The sequence below is a fragment of the Triturus cristatus genome, chromosome 8 (genome assembly GCF_964204655.1).
Source record: "Triturus cristatus chromosome 8, aTriCri1.1, whole genome shotgun sequence".
Lineage (NCBI taxonomy): Eukaryota > Metazoa > Chordata > Amphibia > Caudata > Salamandridae > Triturus > Triturus cristatus.
This window is the reverse complement of record NC_140591.1, coordinates 53,658,592-53,671,654: the sequence shown is the minus strand read 5'-3', so window position 1 is coordinate 53,671,654 and position 13,063 is coordinate 53,658,592. Positions and strand designations below refer to the sequence as shown.

General features: G+C 41.2%; 5 non-coding genes across 5 annotated transcripts; all 5 read right to left on the bottom strand.

Annotated features, from left to right (window-relative positions):
- Positions 1-1,841: 1,841 nt before the first annotated feature.
- TRNAF-GAA (transfer RNA phenylalanine (anticodon GAA)) lies at positions 1,842-1,914 on the bottom strand. The gene has a single exon. It is a non-coding gene; the product is annotated as a tRNA-Phe (tRNA).
- A 1,661-nt stretch (positions 1,915-3,575) lies between these two features.
- TRNAF-GAA (transfer RNA phenylalanine (anticodon GAA)) lies at positions 3,576-3,648 on the bottom strand. The gene has a single exon. It is a non-coding gene; the product is annotated as a tRNA-Phe (tRNA).
- A 2,829-nt stretch (positions 3,649-6,477) lies between these two features.
- Positions 6,478-6,550, bottom strand: TRNAF-GAA (transfer RNA phenylalanine (anticodon GAA)). Its single transcript has one exon. It is a non-coding gene; the product is annotated as a tRNA-Phe (tRNA).
- Positions 6,551-9,385: 2,835 nt separating this feature from the next.
- On the bottom strand, positions 9,386-9,458 carry TRNAF-GAA (transfer RNA phenylalanine (anticodon GAA)). The gene has a single exon. It is a non-coding gene; the product is annotated as a tRNA-Phe (tRNA).
- A 1,096-nt stretch (positions 9,459-10,554) lies between these two features.
- On the bottom strand, positions 10,555-10,627 carry TRNAF-GAA (transfer RNA phenylalanine (anticodon GAA)). Its single transcript has one exon. It is a non-coding gene; the product is annotated as a tRNA-Phe (tRNA).
- Between the last annotated feature and the right edge of the window lie 2,436 nt (positions 10,628-13,063).

Below are 13,063 nucleotides of genomic sequence, written 5' to 3'. Positions count from 1 at the left end.
GAGGCCGCCACTTGTGCTGAGACTGCCGTCTGGGTAGAGAGGTCTGGATCCGTATGGGATCGCGAGGCCGCCGATTGTGCTGATACTGTCGTATGGGCAGAGAGGTCTGGATCCGTATGGGATCGCGAGGCCGCCACTTGTGCTGAGACTGCCGTCTGGGTAGAGAGGTCTGGATCCGTATGGGATCGCGAGGCCGCCGATTGTGCTGATACTGTCGTATGGGCAGAGAGGTCTGGATTCGTATGGGATCGCGAGGCCGCCACTTATGCTGAGACTGCCGTCTGGGTAGAGAGGTCTGGATTCGTATGGGATCGCGAGGCCGCCACTTGTGCTGAGACTGCCGTCTGGGTAGAGAGGTCTGGATCCGTATGGGATCGCGAGGCCGCCGATTGTGCTGATACTGTCGTATGGGCAGAGAGGTCTGGATCCGTATGGGATCGCGAGGCCGCCACTTGTGCTGAGACTGCCGTCTGGGTAGAGAGGTCTGGATTCGTATGGGATCGCGAGGCCGCCGATTGTGCTGAGACTGCAGTCTGGGTAGAGAGGTCTGGATTCGTATGGGATCGCGAGGCCGCCGATTGTGCTGAGACTGCCGTCTGGGTAGAGAGGTCTGGATTCGTATGGGATCGCGAGGCCGCCACTTGTGCTGAGACTGCCGTCTGAGTAGAGAGGTCTGGATCCGTATGGGATCGCGAGGCCGCCGATTGTAAGAGGTCTTGGTATGTATGAGTAGGAATTCCCTGTCCTTAGGTGGTAGATATATGTGGTTACCTATTGTAAATAGGCTCTAGGGAGGGGGTAACGTTCTGGCTGGGTTAGTGAGGCTCTGATGAGCGGGTTCTATCTGATCCGAAAACCCAAGCAGAACACGGGTGCAATAGGTAAATAGCATTTTTCGGATCCAGGTTAGGTAGCTTTTGTTTTTTACTCTGAATGGACTAGCACCATATTACACAGAGGTATTTGGCCTGAGTAGGTAAGCTATGTCATCTGAATACTGAAATCTGTGTTCAAGGAGAAGTGGAAGCTGATGCAGACAAGAGTTTACTTTACAAAAAAGCATAAAATAGGAAACATTTGTAGTCGAAGCTGAATGCAAGAGAGGTGGAAGCAAATTTAGAAGGAGGACAGAAAGACAATTCTATGTTGAATTGATCATGTTGTCGATCAGTTGATCAAATATTTTGATAAATAAAGAAAGAAAAACTTGAGCTGATACCAAGAAATATTTTGTGAGAAGCAAGAAACCTCTCAGACTTTTCCGAAACCCAGCATTGAACAAGGGACTTTTAGATTTTCAATCTAACACTCTCCCAACTGAGCTATTTCATCCAGCTGGCCATTTTGGCTTTCTGTTGTATTTTTGATAATTGTTAAAGATAAATGCAGACCCTGGTCATTCTATCTGCATGTGCAGTTATGTGTTAAATTGTCCAATATTATTCAGCAGCTAAATTGGTCTGATGAGTGAATATCCTTTTTAGGGGACAATGTAGGTAGAATTTTTTTTTCTAAACTCTGAATTGACTTATACTCTGAAACACAGACCTATATGGCCAGGGTGTACAAGCTATGTCATCTGACTACTGACAGTTTTGTATAAGGGGAATTGGAGGCTGATGCAGGCAAAGCTTTACTTTAAAATAAAGCAAGAAGTTGCAAATAAATGAGGCATAGTTGAATACAAGAGAGGTGGAAGCAAGTTTGAAAGGAAGACAGAAAGTAAATAATATGTTGAATTGATTGTGTTGTTGATCAGATTGATAAAAGGTTTTGATAAAGAAGAGCGTTGATTTAACTCCAAACAGCTTTTGTGACATGAAAAGCAGAAGTTGAAATTGTGCCGAAACCCGGGATTGAACCAGGGACCTTTAGATCTTCAGTCTAACGCTCTCCCAACTGAGCTATTTCGGCCTGCTGGTAGTTTGGGTCTTCATCCTTTCTTTTAAACTTCCCAAGAAAATAGATGCTCAACCTCATGCTAGAGCTATGTTTTAAGATGTCCTGTATCATTCATCAGTTAACGGGTGCAATAGGTAAATAGCATTTTTCGGATCCAGGTTAGGTAGCTTTTTTTTTTACTCTGAATGGACTAGCACCATATTACACAGAGGTATTTGGCCTGAGTAGGTAAGCTATGTCATCTGAATACTGAAATCTGTGTTCAAGGAGAAGTGGAAGCTGATGCAGACAAGAGTTTACTTTACAAAAAAGCATGAAATAGGAAACATTTGTAGTCGAAGCTGAATGCAAGAGAGGTGGAAGCAAATTTAGAAGGAGGACAGAAAGACAATTCTATGTTGAATTGATCATGTTGTCGATCAGTTGATCAAATATTTTGATAAATAAAGAAAGAAAAACTTGAGCTGATACCAAGAAATATTTTGTGAGAAGCAAGAAACCTCTCAGACTTTTCCGAAACCCAGCATTGAACAAGGGACTTTTAGATTTTCAATCTAACACTCTCCCAACTCAGCTATTTCATCCAGCTGGCCATTTTGGCTTTCTGTTGTATTTTTGATACTTGTTAAAGATAAATGCAGACCCTGGTCATTCTATCTGCATGTGCAGTTATGTGTTAAATTGTCCAATATTATTCAGCAGCTAAATTGGTCTGATGGGTGAATTTCCTTTTTAGGAGCCAAGTTAGTTAGAAGATGTTTGTAAACTATGAATGGACTTATACTCAGACACACAGACCTATATGGCGAGGGTAGGCAAACTAGGTCATCTGACTACTAACAGTTTTGTATAAGGGGAACTCGAGGCTGATGCAGGCAAAGCTTTACTTTCAATTAAAGGAAGAATTAGCAAATAAAGCAGGTAAAGTTGAATACAAGAGAGGTGGAAGCAAGTTTGACAGAAAGACAGAATGTAAAAAATATGTTGAAATGGTTGTCTTATCGATCAGCTTGATAAAAGGTTTTGATCATTATAAACAACGTCAATATGAGTTGACTCCAAATAGCATTTGTGGCATGCAAAGCAGAAGTTCAAAATGTGCCTAAACCCGGGATCTTTAGATCTTCAGTCTACTGCTCTCCCAACTGAGCTATTTCATCCAGCTGGCAACTTTGGCTTTCTGTTGTATTTTTTATAATTGTTAAAGATAAATGCAGAACCTGGTCACTCTATCTGCATGTGCAGTTATGTGTTAAATTGTCCAGTATTATTCAGTAGCTAAATTGGTGTGATGGGTGAATTTCCTTTTTAGGAGCCAAGTTAGTTAGATGATGTTTGTAAACTATGAATGGACTTATACTCAGAAACACAGACCTATATGGCGAGGGTCGGCAAGCTAGGTCATCTGACTACTAACAGTTTTGTATAAGAGGAACTGGAGGCTGATGCAGGCAAAGCTTTACTTTCAATTAAAGGAAGAATTGGGAAATAAAGGAGGCAAAGTTGAATACAAGAGAGGTGGAAGCAAGTTTGAAAGAAAGACAAAGTAAATAATATGTTGAATTAATTGTATTGTCGATTATCTTGATAAAAGGTTTTGATCATTATAAACAAAGTCAATATGAGTTGACTCAAAATAGTCTTTGTGGCATGCAAAGCAGAAGTTCAAAATGTGCCGAAACCCGGGATCGAACCAGGGACCTTTAGATCTTCAGTCTAACGCTCTCCCAACTGAGCTATTTCGGCCTGCCAGCAGCTATAGTATTCAGCCTCTTTTTTTGAACAATCCCAGAACAGAGATGCAGAACCTGGATTTTCAATCTGAGGTTAGAGCTGTGTTTTAATGTGTCCTGCATTGTTCAGCAGCTAACTGGTGAAATGGGTGAGTAGCGTTTTTGGGATAAATGTTAGGTCGTTTTTCTTTTAAAACTCTGAGTGGACCAGCACTGTATTACACAGACGTATGTCGCCTGAGTAGGTAAGCTATGTCATCTCAATACTGACAACTTTGTTCAAGGAGAAGTGAAAGCTGATGCAGACAAGAGTTTACTTTGAAAAAAGTATAAAATGGGATAAATTCGTCATCAAAGCTGATGGCAAGAGAGGTGGAAGCAAGTTTAGAAGGAGGACAGAAAGACAACTTTTTGTTGAAGTTATCATGTTGTTGATCAGTTGATAAAATATTTTGAGAAATAAAGAAAAAAAAACTAGAGCTGATTTCAAGAAATATTTTGCAAGAATGTACGATCCCCTCGCACTGTGCTGAAAGTCAGGATTGAATCAGGTACCTTAAGCTCTTCAGTCTAACGATCTCCCAACTGAGATATTTCAGCCAACAAGTGCCTGTGGCCTCCTGATGTATTATTAATAATTGTAGACGATACATACAGAACCTGGTCATTCTATTTTCGTTTATAGTTATGTGTTAAAGTGTCCAGTATCATTCAGCAGGTAACTTGGTCTGATGTGTGAATAATCTTTTTAGGGGAAAAGGTAGGTAGAATTTTTTTTCTAAACTCTGAATTGACTTATACTCTGAAACACAGACCTATATGGCCAGGGTGTACAAGCTATATCATCTGACTACTGACAGTTTTGTATAAGGGGAATTGGAGGCTGATGCAGGCAAAGCTTTACTTTAAAATAAAGCAAGAAGTTTCAAATAAATGAGGCATAGTTGAATACAAGAGAGGTGGAAGCAAGTTTGAAAGGAAGACAGAAAGTAAATAATATGTTGAATTGATTGTGTTGTTGATCAGATTGATGAAAGGTTTTGATAAAGAAGAGCGTTGATTTAACTCCAAACAGCTTTTGTGACATGAAAAGCAGAAGTTGAAATTGTGCCGAAACCCGGGATGGAACCAGGGACCTTTAGATCTTCACTCTAACGCTCTCCCAACTGAGCTATTTCAGCCTGCTGGTAGTTTGGGTCTTCATCCTTTCTTTTAAACTTCCCAAGAAAATAGATGCTCATCCTCATGCTAGAGCTATGTTTTAAGATGTCCTGTATCATTCATCAGTTAACGGGTGCAATAGGTAAATAGCATTTTTCGGATCCAGGTTAGGTAGCTTTTTTTTTTACTCTGAATGGACTAGCACCATATTACACAGAGGTATTTGGCCTGAGTAGGTAAGCTATGTCATCTGAATACTGAAATCTGTGTTCAAGGAGAAGTGGAAGCTGATGCAGACAAGAGTTTACTTTACAAAAAAGCATGAAATAGGAAACATTTGTAGTCGAAGCTGAATGCAAGAGAGGTGGAAGCAAATTTAGAAGGAGGACAGAAAGACAATTCTATGTTGAATTGATCATGTTGTCGATCAGTTGATCAAATATTTTGATAAATAAAGAAAGAAAAACTTGAGCTGATACCAAGAAATATTTTGTGAGAAGCAAGAAACCTCTCAGACTTTTCCGAAACCCAGCATTGAACAAGGGACTTTTAGATTTTCAATCTAACACTCTCCCAACTCAGCTATTTCATCCAGCTGGCCATTTTGGCTTTCTGTTGTATTTTTGATAATTGTTAAAGATAAATGCAGACCCTGGTCATTCTATCTGCATGTGCAGTTATGTGTTAAATTGTCCAATATTATTCAGCAGCTAAATTGGTCTGATGGGTGAATTTCCTTTTTAGGAGCCAAGTTAGTTAGAAGATGTTTGTAAACTATGAATGGACTTATACTCAGACACACAGACCTATATGGCGAGGGTAGGCAAACTAGGTCATCTGACTACTAACAGTTTTGTATAAGGGGAACTCGAGGCTGATGCAGGCAAAGCTTTACTTTCAATTAAAGGAAGAATTAGCAAATAAAGCAGGTAAAGTTGAATACAAGAGAGGTGGAAGCAAGTTTGACAGAAAGACAGAATGTAAAAAATATGTTGAAATGGTTGTCTTATCGATCAGCTTGATAAAAGGTTTTGATCATTATAAACAACGTCAATATGAGTTGACTCCAAATAGCATTTGTGGCATGCAAAGCAGAAGTTCAAAATGTGCCTAAACCCGGGATCTTTAGATCTTCAGTCTACTGCTCTCCCAACTGAGCTATTTCATCCAGCTGGCAACTTTGGCTTTCTGTTGTATTTTTTATAATTGTTAAAGATAAATGCAGAACCTGGTCACTCTATCTGCATGTGCAGTTATGTGTTAAATTGTCCAGTATTATTCAGTAGCTAAATTGGTGTGATGGGTGAATTTCCTTTTTAGGAGCCAAGTTAGTTAGATGATGTTTGTAAACTATGAATGGACTTATACTCAGAAACACAGACCTATATGGCGAGGGTCGGCAAGCTAGGTCATCTGACTACTAACAGTTTTGTATAAGAGGAACTGGAGGCTGATGCAGGCAAAGCTTTACTTTCAATTAAAGGAAGAATTGGGAAATAAAGGAGGCAAAGTTGAATACAAGAGAGGTGGAAGCAAGTTTGAAAGAAAGACAAAGTAAATAATATGTTGAATTAATTGTATTGTCGATTATCTTGATAAAAGGTTTTGATCATTATAAACAAAGTCAATATGAGTTGACTCAAAATAGTCTTTGTGGCATGCAAAGCAGAAGTTCAAAATGTGCCGAAACCCGGGATCGAACCAGGGACCTTTAGATCTTCAGTCTAACGCTCTCCCAACTGAGCTATTTCGGCCTGCCAGCAGCTATAGTATTCAGCCTCTTTTTTTGAACAATCCCAGAACAGAGATGCAGAACCTGGATTTTCAATCTGAGGTTAGAGCTGTGTTTTAATGTGTCCTGCATTGTTCAGCAGCTAACTGGTGAAATGGGTGAGTAGCGTTTTTGGGATAAATGTTAGGTCGTTTTTCTTTTAAAACTCTGAGTGGACCAGCACTGTATTACACAGACGTATGTCGCCTGAGTAGGTAAGCTATGTCATCTCAATACTGACAACTTTGTTCAAGGAGAAGTGAAAGCTGATGCAGACAAGAGTTTACTTTGAAAAAAGTATAAAATGGGATAAATTCGTCATCAAAGCTGATGGCAAGAGAGGTGGAAGCAAGTTTAGAAGGAGGACAGAAAGACAACTTTTTGTTGAAGTTATCATGTTGTTGATCAGTTGATAAAATATTTTGAGAAATAAAGAAAAAAAAACTAGAGCTGATTTCAAGAAATATTTTGCAAGAATGTACGATCCCCTCGCACTGTGCTGAAAGTCAGGATTGAATCAGGTACCTTAAGCTCTTCAGTCTAACGATCTCCCAACTGAGATATTTCAGCCAACAAGTGCCTGTGGCCTCCTGATGTATTATTAATAATTGTAGACGATACATACAGAACCTGGTCATTCTATTTTCGTTTATAGTTATGTGTTAAAGTGTCCAGTATCATTCAGCAGGTAACTTGGTCTGATGTGTGAATAATCTTTTTAGGGGAAAAGGTAGGTAGAATTTTTTTTCTAAACTCTGAATTGACTTATACTCTGAAACACAGACCTATATGGCCAGGGTGTACAAGCTATATCATCTGACTACTGACAGTTTTGTATAAGGGGAATTGGAGGCTGATGCAGGCAAAGCTTTACTTTAAAATAAAGCAAGAAGTTTCAAATAAATGAGGCATAGTTGAATACAAGAGAGGTGGAAGCAAGTTTGAAAGGAAGACAGAAAGTAAATAATATGTTGAATTGATTGTGTTGTTGATCAGATTGATGAAAGGTTTTGATAAAGAAGAGCGTTGATTTAACTCCAAACAGCTTTTGTGACATGAAAAGCAGAAGTTGAAATTGTGCCGAAACCCGGGATGGAACCAGGGACCTTTAGATCTTCACTCTAACGCTCTCCCAACTGAGCTATTTCAGCCTGCTGGTAGTTTGGGTCTTCATCCTTTCTTTTAAACTTCCCAAGAAAATAGATGCTCATCCTCATGCTAGAGCTATGTTTTAAGATGTCCTGTATCATTCATCAGTTAATGGGTGCAATAGGTAAATAGCATTTTTCGGATCCAGGTTAGGTAGCTTTTTTTTTTACTCTGAATGGACTAGCACCATATTACACAGAGGTATTTGGCCTGAGTAGGTAAGCTATGTCATCTGAATACTGAAATCTGTGTTCAAGGAGAAGTGGAAGCTGATGCAGACAAGAGTTTACTTTACAAAAAAGCATGAAATAGGAAACATTTGTAGTCGAAGCTGAATGCAAGAGAGGTGGAAGCAAATTTAGAAGGAGGACAGAAAGACAATTCTATGTTGAATTGATCATGTTGTCGATCAGTTGATCAAATATTTTGATAAATAAAGAAAGAAAAACTTGAGCTGATACCAAGAAATATTTTGTGAGAAGCAAGAAACCTCTCAGACTTTTCCGAAACCCAGCATTGAACAAGGGACTTTTAGATTTTCAATCTAACACTCTCCCAACTGAGCTATTTCATCCAGCTGGCCATTTTGGCTTTCTGTTGTATTTTTGATAATTGTTAAAGATAAATGCAGACCCTGGTCATTCTATCTGCATGTGCAGTTATGTGTTAAATTGTCCAATATTATTCAGCAGCTAAATTGGTCTGATGGGTGAATTTCCTTTTTGGGAGCCAAGTTAGTTAGAAGATGTTTGTAAACTATGAATGGACTTATACTCAGACACACAGACCTATATGGCGAGGGTAGGCAAACTAGGTCATCTGACTACTAACAGTTTTGTATAAGGGGAACTCGAGGCTGATGCAGGCAAAGCTTTACTTTCAATTAAAGGAAGAATTGGCAAATAAAGCAGGTAAAGTTGAATACAAGAGAGGTGGAAGCAAGTTTGACAGAAAGACAGAATGTAAAAAATATGTTGAAATGGTTGTCTTATCGATCAGCTTGATAAAAGGTTTTGATCATTATAAACAACGTCAATATGAGTTGACTCCAAATAGCATTTGTGGCATGCAAAGCAGAAGTTCAAAATGTGCCTAAACCCGGGATTGAACCAGGGACCTTTAGTCTACTGCTCTCCCAACTGAGCTATTTCATCCAGCTGGCAATTTCAGCTTTCTGTTGTATTTTTTATAATTGTTAAAGATAAATGCAGCACCTGGTCACTCTATCTGCATGTGCAGTTATGTGTTAAATTGTCCAGTATTATTCAGTAGCTAAATTGGTCTGATGGGTGAATTTCCTTTTTAGGAGCCAAGTTAGTTAGATGATGTTTGTAAACTATGAATGGACTTATACTCAGAAACACAGACCTATATGGCGAGGGTCGGCAAGCTAGGTCATCTGACTACTAACAGTTTTGTATAAGGGGAACTGGAGGCTGATGCAGGCAAAGCTTTACTTTCAATTAAAGGAAGAATTGGGAAATAAAGGAGGCAAAGTTGAATACAAGAGAGGTGGAAGCAAGTTTGAAAGAAAGACAGAAAGTAAATAATATGTTGAATTAATTGTATTGTCGATTATCTTGATAAAAGGTTTTGATCATTATAAACAATGTCAATATGAGTTGGCTCAAAATAGTCTTTGTGGCATGCAAAGCAGAAGTTCAAAATGTGCCGAAACCCGGGATCGAACCAGGGACCTTTAGATCTTCAGTCTAACACTCTCCCAACTGAGCTATTTCGGCCTGCCAGCAGCAATAGTATTCAGCCTCTTTTTTTGAACAATCCCAGAACAGAGATGCAGAACCTGGATTTTCAATCTGAGGTTAGAGCTGTGTTTTAATGTGTCCTGCATTGTTCAGCAGCTAACTGGTGAAATGGGTGAGTAGCGTTTTTGGGATAAATGTTAGGTCGTTTTTCTTTTAAAACTCTGAGTGGACCAGCACTGTATTACACAGACGTATGTCGCCTGAGTAGGTAAGCTATGTCATCTCAATACTGACAACTTTGTTCAAGGAGAAGTGAAAGCTGATGCAGACAAGAGTTTACTTTGAAAAAAGTATAAAAAGGGATAAATTCGTCATCAAAGTTGATGGCAAGAGAGGTGGAAGCAAGTTTAGAAGGAGGACAGAAAGACAACTTTTTGTTGAAGTTATCATGTTGTTGATCAGTTGATAAAATATTTTGAGAAATAAAGAAAAAAAAACTAGAGCTCATTTCAAGAAATATTTTGCAAGAATGTAGGATCCCCTCGCACTGTGCTGAAAGTCAGGATTGAATCAGGTACCTTAAGCTCTTCAGTCTAACGATCTCCCAACTGAGATATTTCAGCCAACAAGTCCCTGTGGCCTCCTGATGTATTATTAATAATTGTAGACGATACATACAGAACCTGGTCATTCTATTTTCGTTTATAGTTATGTGTTAAAGTGTCCAGTATCATTCAGCAGGTAACTTGGTCTGATGAGTGAATATCCTTTTTAGGGGACAAGGTAGGTCGAATTTTTTTTTCTAAACTCTGAATTGACTTATACTCTGAAACCCAGACCTATATGGCCAGGGTGTACAAGCTATGTCATCTGACTACTGACAGTTTTATATAAGGGGAATTGGAGGCTGATGCAGGCAAAGCTTTACTTTAAAATAAAGCAAGAAGTTGCAAATAAATGAGGCATAGTTGAATACAAGAGAGGTGGAAGCAAGTTTGAAAGGAAGACAGAAAGTAAATAATATGTTGAATTGATTGTGTTGTTGATCAGATTGATAAAAGGTTTTGATAAAGAAGAGCGTTGATTTAACTCCAAACAGCTTTTGTGACATGAAAAGCAGAAGTTGAAATTGTGCCGAAACCCGGGATTGAACCAGGGACCTTTAGATCTTCAGTCTAACGCTCTCCCAACTGAGCTATTTCGGCCTGCTGGTTGTTTGGGTCTTCATCCTTTCTTTTAAACTTCCCAAGAAAATAGATGCTCAACCTCATGCTAGAGCTATGTTTTAAGATGTCCTGTATCATTCATCAGTTAACGGGTTGTTCTGCTCGATTTTCCCGGCCTTCTTGTGTTGAGAGGTGATTGAATGTGACTTCAGTCTCTTACCATTTAAGTCTAAGGGTTAGAGTAGTGAATGGAGCCTATTTACTAGGCACTTCGATATGATCCTGTGCTCTTCCCCATAGATCAGGGCTTGCACACATAGCCTAGGGGATAGATTCGTTAGTATTAGGGATAACCTGTCCTGCAGTGAGGGTATTTCATGGAGCCGTGCTGAATTCAGGCCTGGTAGGCCTCAAACGGGAGAGACTCCATCTTTCTTTCTGCTCCGGCAGCTTGGGATGCTTCTAGGTCAAATGTAATGTTTTAGTTATGAGGTGTTATTCGCTTGGAGAGAACCGGTTCAGGCCGGCCCTTATCGAAGGATTGTATTTTTCTTCATGCCGAAGACACTACATCAGGCCGGCCGGCTGGGAAAGTGTCCTTGGTACGGGGAGGTACAAGAATTTGGTGGGCGGCAGGTTACGGGCCGGAATTTTCCATGAGGAAACGCACCTCTATATTAGTGAAAGTCTGAGGCAGTTACAAGTTCAGTCCGTAGGCGGCATCTAGCCGTTAGCAGTAAAGCTACTACTTATTCCAGGGAAGACAGACGCCATCTTGAAGGCGGAGAAAAACCGAGAGACAGATACTCTCCTAGCAGAATAGCTAGAGAGGAGAGAGTAGCCGAGAAGGAAGAGGTCCCAGTGACTCGGAGAAGGGTGGACTTCCAGGCGAGCCGAGGCACAGACGAGAAGGGAACCTAGATGGCCACTGAGTGCAGGCTACACACTACTAAGGTGATGTCGACCCTTTCTTATTAAAGTGTACAACTTAATCTTTCACTTTTCTTTGCAGGTTATGTATTATATTGTAATGTTATGTGATTGCGTATGTAATGAGTAATAAAGTACCCAGTTTGTAGTGAACCAACAGATGCTGCGTGTTCTTGTATGAGAGGGTAGCCTATTTTTCTAGTCAGCTGCGGCTACATGAACAGATGTTAACCCTGATCAGGTAAGTGGTAACTGAATAAGGGATAGAGGAGCCCCTCGAACCGGAGAACAGACCATGCTCGAACTGGCAGTCCTTGTGTGATCTGATGAATAGTGAGACTGATTCCCTTTCTGTATGTTATGGTGATCATAGGATGAACTTGTGCTGAGACTGCCGTATGGGCAGAGAGGTCTGGATTCGTATGGGATCGCGAGGCCGCCACTTGTGCTGAGACTGCCGTCTGGGTAGAGAGGTCTGGATTCGTATGGGATCGCGAGGCCGCCACTTGTGCTGAGACTGCCGTCTGGGTAGAGAGGTCTGGATCCGTATGGGATCGCGAGGCCGCCGATTGTGCTGATACTGTCGTATGGGCAGAGAGGTCTGGATCCGTATGGGATCGCGAGGCCGCCACTTGTGCTGAGACTGCCGTCTGGGTAGAGAGGTCTGGATCCGTATGGGATCGCGAGGCCGCCGATTGTGCTGATACTGTCGTATGGGCAGAGAGGTCTGGATTCGTATGGGATCGCGAGGCCGCCACTTATGCTGAGACTGCCGTCTGGGTAGAGAGGTCTGGATTCGTATGGGATCGCGAGGCCGCCACTTGTGCTGAGACTGCCGTCTGGGTAGAGAGGTCTGGATCCGTATGGGATCGCGAGGCCGCCGATTGTGCGGATACTGTCGTATGGGCAGAGAGGTCTGGATCCGTATGGGATCGCGAGGCCGCCACTTGTGCTGAGACTGCCGTCTGGGTAGAGAGGTCTGGATTCGTATGGGATCGCGAGGCCGCCGATTGTGCTGAGACTGCAGTCTGGGTAGAGAGGTCTGGATTCGTATGGGATCGCGAGGCCGCCGATTGTGCTGAGACTGCCGTTTGGGTAGAGAGGTCTGGATTCGTATGGGATCGCGAGGCCGCCACTTGTGCTGAGACTGCCGTCTGAGTAGAGAGGTCTGGATCCGTATGGGATCGCGAGGCCGCCGATTGTAAGAGGTCTCGGTATGTATGAGTAGGAATTCCCTGTCCTTAGGTGGTAGATATATGTGGTTACCTATTGTAAATAGGCTCTAGGGAGGGGGTAACGTTCTGGCTGGGTTAGTGAGGCTCTGATGAGCGGGTTCTATCTGATCCGAAAACCCAAGCAGAACACGGGTGCAATAGGTAAATAGCATTTTTCGGATCCAGGTTAGGTAGCTTTTGTTTTTTACTCTGAATGGACTAGCACCATATTACACAGAGGTATTTGGCCTGAGTAGGTAAGCTATGTCATCTGAATACTGAAATCTGTGTTCAAGGAGAAGTGGAAGCTGATGCAGACAAGAGTTTACTT